Source organism: Dendropsophus ebraccatus, chromosome 8, assembly GCF_027789765.1.
Source record: "Dendropsophus ebraccatus isolate aDenEbr1 chromosome 8, aDenEbr1.pat, whole genome shotgun sequence".
Lineage (NCBI taxonomy): Eukaryota > Metazoa > Chordata > Amphibia > Anura > Hylidae > Dendropsophus > Dendropsophus ebraccatus.
The window spans coordinates 108,210,591-108,217,355 of NC_091461.1; positions in this window are offsets into that span (position 1 = coordinate 108,210,591).

Consider the following 6,765-nt stretch of genomic DNA (forward strand, 5'->3'; position numbering starts at 1 on the left):
TACCAGAACCTGTGAACCAGTAGGATTTCTGCTTTCTTCTTTCCTATCACCTCTTCTCTCTATTCTTCTGTTGCACTCTGTTCACCCAATCACAGCGCACAATACATGCTGTAGAGGAAGTTAGTCCCTTGGGTGGGGGAGGAGCAAGAGCTTTCTGTTCGGGACAATGTGGAGGAAGGACGCAAGCTAGATAGCTCTCCACAGCAGTCTCGTCCAGGCCCTGGCCCTCTGCCAGGTCCCCACAGTTCAGTCTTAGCCAGTACCCCCCATGGGTAGGACACAAGACAGCACACTGTTACCAACCTTCTTACTAGTACCTACACAAAGCACTATGCAGTGCTAAACCTCTCAGGAGAGGACTAGCCAACAGATAACCTTAACTCACGCTGCGGACAAGAAGTCACAGTGCAGGACAGTATCCACTATAGAGCCAAAGAGCTAGGAACTGATCCGGGTGGAGCAAAGTTGCAGTAAGTCTATGAACTTCATGTCCCTCAGCATTATGCTCAATTTAGGTAACCCCTCTAAGTTTCTTGGACAAATGAAACAACGCTTTCTCATTTTCACAATCTCAGACCCTAGATCTTTCTGTACTGGTGCTTCACCTTCTTTGCCATTGTAGATAAGCCCATGTATGCCATATAATAATTAGCAGAGTCACACATCCAGAAGATTTTTATTCCATACTTGGCTGGATTACTGGGCATGTATTGTATGAATCTGCAACGTCCTCTGAAAGGTACAAGTTGCTCATCTACTGTAACATTAGTAGTAGCATTGTAAAGTTTGGAGCAATTTTTCATAAATATGTTCCAGATAAAACTGATAGGGGCTAATTTGTCTGTAAAAACAAAGAGACTAAAAATGAGTGAGACTTTCTCCAAATATCATATCATCACAGGTGCTTCAGCAATTAGTCACAGTGTATACTGTCCTCAGAAGGACCTGCGATGATGTCATAGTCTTATCACTCCCTCCATATGACATATGACATCCTCACGTGGCATGATCCATCCCCTGGCCCCATCCACTATCAACCCTGACTACAAATAAAGTAACTTAAAACACAAACAGGCCCCCGATCCGCATTCTAAGATTAAAGAAGTTGCACAATTTGCAGTAAAATAGCCAGAAAATTGCAACAAAAACACCAAGTGTGAATGCAACTTTTTGGAATGGGGTTGATTAGTTAAAGGAGAAGTCCGGTGAAAATTTTTATTAAAGTATTGTATTGCCCTTAAAAGTTATACAAATCACCAATATACACTTATTATGGGAAATGCTTCTAATGTGCTTTTTTCCCTGCACTTACTACTACATCAAGGCTTCACTGCCTGGATAACGTGGTGACAGGCCCGGATTGGTAATCTGGCAGGCCGGGCAAATGCCCGCTGGGCTGCCTGATTACCAATCAGAGGGGCCGCTGGTCCCCCTGCACACTTACATCGGCCCCTGCAGTGGCTGAGAGAGCAGCGCTGCTGGCCTCTGCGCTGTTCCCTCAGCCTCTGCCGGATTGGTCAGGGCCGGCACATTCCCCCTCCCCCTCCCATGTGTAGTGGAAGTGCCGCACAGACACCGTCAGCTTCAACCTACTTTTCAACCTGCCAGATGACGTCATTTCCTGCCGCAGAGGATCCGCTTCCTGGAGGAGAGAGGAGAAGCAGCTGCTGCCCCCTACAGCACAGAGTGGCTGCTGCTGACACAGCGGGGTCCTTGCTGCTATTAAAGAGCACTGCTTGGTGAGGAGAAACCTGTCCTTCCCACCAAGCTACAGCTGGAGCCTGCCCTCTCCCCCTGCTGTGTAACCAGGCAACCAAGTCTCCTGAGCCCACACAGTGACGTCATCATCTCCTTCCTGCAGTCGGAGGGGCAGGGGAGCACCATGCTGACTGTGAGGAAGAGAGGGCCTGTCAGCAGCTCAGATTTATGGACAGTAAGTGATTGTTTCTTGTTGTTTGGTGTGTGTGTGTCCAAAGTGATAGTGTGTATATAGTGTGTCTTAGTATGTAATGTGCCCTGTATGTGTATTGTGTGAGGAAAGGATTTCTGTATGTATGTATAGTGTGTGTGTATATATGATACATGTATGTACAGTATATATGTGTGTATATAGGATTCATGTATGTACAGTGTGTGTGTCTGTATGTATGTATATATATATGTATGCACAGTGTGTGTGTGTGTATATATATATATATATATATATGTATATACATGCACAATGTGTCTGTCTGTATGTATGTATATATGTATGCACAGTGTGTGTGTGTATATATATATATGTATATACATGCACAATGTGTCTGTCTGTATGTATGTATATATGTATGCACAGTGTGTGTGTGTGTATATATATATGTATATACATGCACAATGTGTCTGTCTGTATGTATGTATATATGTATGCACAGTGTGTGTGTGTATATATATATGTATATACATGCACAATGTGTCTGTCTGTATGTATGTATATATGTATGCACAGTGTATATATATATATATATATATATATATATGTATACATGCACAATGTATATGTATATATGTATGCACAGTGTGTGTGTATGTATGTATATATGTATACATGCACAATGTATCTGTATGTATGTATATATGTATGCACAGTGTGTGTGTGTGTATATATATATATATATATATATATATATATGCACAATGTGTCTGTATGTATGTATATATGTATGCACAGTGTGTGTGTGTGTGTGTGTATATATATATATATATATATATATATATATATATACATATACATGCACAATGTGTCTCTATGTATGTATATATGTATGTATGTATGCACAGTGTGTGTGTATGTATGTATGTATGCATAATGGGGGAGATTTATAAAACATGGTGTACAGTGAAACTGGCTCAGTTGCCCCTAGCAACCAATCAGATTCCACCTTTCATTTTCCAAAGAGTCTGTGAGGAATGAAAGGTGGAATCTGATTGGTTGCTAGGGGCAACTGAGCCAGTTTCACTTTACACCATGTTTGATAAATCTCCCCCAGTGTGTCTGTGTGTGTATATATATATATATATATATATATATGCACGGTGTGTGTATGTCTGTCTGTATGTGTAAATGTATGCATGTATGCACAGTGTGTGTGTTAGAGATGTGCGGACTTTTGGTCCAATAGCAGTTCGCTCGATCGTGATGCCTGTGATCCCGGGTGCATAGTTGCGATCCTGGGAATATGCTGCCAGGATATTCCAGGAAATGGATCTGGAATTCCCTGGAATATCCTGGCCGCATATTCCAGGGAGCGCAACTATGCACCCGGGATCACAGGCATCACGATTGAGCGCAGATCCTGTCAGACCAAAAGTCCGACGCTCCGCGCATCTGTAGTGTGTGTGTGTGTATATATGATATATGTATGTAGGCACAATGTGTGTTCATGTATGTATGTATGTATGTATGCACAGTGTGTTTGTGTGTGTATATATGATATATGTATGTAGGCACAATGTGTGTTCATGTATGTATGTATGTATGTATGCACAGTGTGTTTGTGTGTGTATATATGATATATGTATGTATGCACAATGTGTGTGCATGTCTGTATGTATTTATGTATGTATGCACAGTGTGTGTGTGTGTGTGTGTGTGTGTGTGTGTGTATATTTATATGTATGCATGCACAGTGTGTGTTGTGTGTTTATGATGTATGTATAGAATGCGTGATGTGTGGATGCAGGTGACCAGCACATCCTACAGCACTTACACCACTGCAATAATCTGTATTCAAATGTGACTAAATTATTCCATAGACAAAAGTCCAGCACTTTCTTCCAGTGAATTAATATTCACAACTTTATAGTAAATCCCTGATACAAGACGCCATCACCATCACATACTGCATTTGTTGGTAACAATGGTGTCTTGCATTATGGATCTCAGGTAAAGCTGTGAATTATAATAGACCAGTACGAGGTGTTGGACTTTTGTCAGGCTATGTTCACACACACTTTTTTAAGCCATACAGTAGCTGCTCAAAAAGTCCTAAATGGTCCTTTACAGTTTATTGCATTCAATTAAACTTGATATTAAAATGGCTGCCTATGCAGACATGTAGTGACTTTAAGGTGATAATTAGAGATGAGTGAGCCTGGCCGAGGTTTGGCTTCATACAAACCTGAACCATTGGCCCTTGAATCCCGCTGTCTTCCCGCTCCATAGAGATAGCACAAGTTGCATTTTTAAGCAGGAATACAGCCTAGATCATAGTCTGTATCTCTGTTTTCCAGGCGGGACTTGTGCCATCTCCACCTGCCGCAAGGAACGAGAAGACAGCGGAATTCAAAGGCCGATGGCTCAGGTTTGTATGAAGCCAAACCTCGGCCAGGCTCACTCATCTCTAATTATAACCATTACTGTAAAATTAAAAGGATTATCCAGGATTAAAAAAACGTCACCACCCCTGTCCTCAGGTTGTGTGTGGTATTACAATTCAGCTCCATTCACTTCCCTGGATCTAAGCTGCAGTACCGCACCCAAACTGAGGACAAATGTGGTGCTGTTTTTGGGAGAAAGCGGACATGTTTATCTAATTCTGGATAACCTCTCCTCAAGGAGCGTCATCAAATTACATAAGCGTCATCGGGAGGAGGGGGGGCAAATGGCATAAGCGTCATCAGGAGGAAGGGGGGCGAATGAGATAAGCGTCATCAGGAGGAAGGGGGGCAAATGAAATAAGTGTAATCAGGAGCAGGGGCAAATGAAATAAGTGTCATCAGGAGCAGGGGGGCAAATGAAATAAGTGTCATCAGGAGCAGGGGGCAAATGAAATAAGTGTCATCAGGAGCAGGGGGCAAATTAAATAAGTGTCATCAGGAGCAGGGGGGCAAATTAAATAAGTGTCATCAGAAGCAGGGGAGCAAATGAAATAAGCCTTCTTCCTGATGACGCTCTTTGCAAAATGAAATTAGTTGAAGGGCTATGCAGCTTTTAATATATCATTAAAAGCCTTGGCTATACTATACGGAGGCCCAGAGAGGTCCAATACAGTGGGGCCTATGCTTCATGCAGAGAGTGGTCCAATACTATGTGGGGATAGAGAGGAGGCCTGTAATCTATTGGAGCACAGAGAGGGTATATGGGGCACAGAAGGGGCCTTACTACTATAGGGGAAAATGTTTTATTACTATATGGAGACACAGCACAGAAGACTCCTATTACTATATGGGGTACAGAGGGGACCTAATACTATAATACTATATAGGGGTGCAGAAGGGCGGGACTACTATTTAGAGACACAGACTGGGCCTAACTGCTTATAAGGGGGTCAAAAGGGAGCAAGGTTACTGTGTGAAGAAATACACTTGGGTATGATGCTAGAGCACGGATCTTAAATTGTTTGTCTGGTAGATCTTGCAGAGAGGAGTCACGGCCGCAGAAGTCTTCATGATAGCCGAGCAAGAAAAAGAGAACAAATCCAGCAAAAACGTCACTTGCAATTCATGCAGAGAAGACACCTCCTGTAAGTCACTGGACGTAATTGCACTATAAGCACTCCTTTCATAATCATCCTTTTTATTACCAGCTCAAGTGTCACAGCGACATCCGCAGCATCGCCGTGTATGTAAATCAGTCAGAGCAGGAAGGCACGGGGGGAGGTACAGCTGTGGCTTGTCTCCGCCTCTGTGACACTTTAGCTGGTAATGAAAAGGATGATTATAAAAGTATATACTAGACTAAAGGTCCTGTCCCCGCATTTGTATTCTGGGATCTACACCTTTGTACCTGGTATGGACCACACAGATACATTGTGGATTTGGTGCAGCTGAAATACATAAATATGCAACAACAAATCCACAGCAGATTATGTTTTTTATGTGTTGATGGTAGGGTTCATATATTTAATGAAGTAGTGAGTAAGTAAGTGAGTAAGGAGCAGAATTTGCTACAGCATGTACACTGCTATCTATCATATATTGGGGAGGATATATTATGTGGGCTGCTGAGGTTTGAGTGCCAGGGCTGATTTTAAGTCCCAGTCCGGCCCTGCGTGGTGATGTCACCTACTGGATAACATGGTGATGTCACTTCCTGGATTACATGGTGATGTCACTTCCTGGATAACATGGTGATGTCACTTCCTGGATTACATGGTGATGTCACTTCCTGGATAACATGGTGATGTCACTTCCTGGATTACATGGTGATGTCACTTCCTGGATAAAATGGTGATGTCACGACACGACACCCAGAGCTGTGCGGGCTGTGTGGTAAATTGAAAAATGAGATGGTTTAAAGGGGTTGATCACCAAAAATAAATTATTTTAAATCAACTGGTGCCAGAAAGTGCCAGAAATATGTAATTTACTTTTATGAAAAAAATTAGAGTCTTCCAGTACTATCAGCTGCTGTATGTCCTGCAGGATGTGGTGTATTTTCTCGGGTCTGACACAGTGCTCTCTGCTGCCACCTCTGCTCATGTCAGGAACTGTCCAGAGCAGCAGCAAATCTCCATAGAACACAGGTGTCAATCTCAGGTCCTCTGATTGTTATTAAAAAAACCATTCTCATCATGCCTGGACAGCCAAAGCATGATGGGAATTGTAGTTTTGCAACAGCTGGAGGGCCTAAGTTTTACACCCCTGCCATAAAAAACCTCTCCTGCTCTCCAAACTGGAAAGAATACACCATTTCATGCAGGACACACAGCAGCTGATAAGTACTGGAAGACTTCAGATTTTTTTTTTTTTATAGAAGTACATTTCCAATCTTGGCACTTTCTGGCA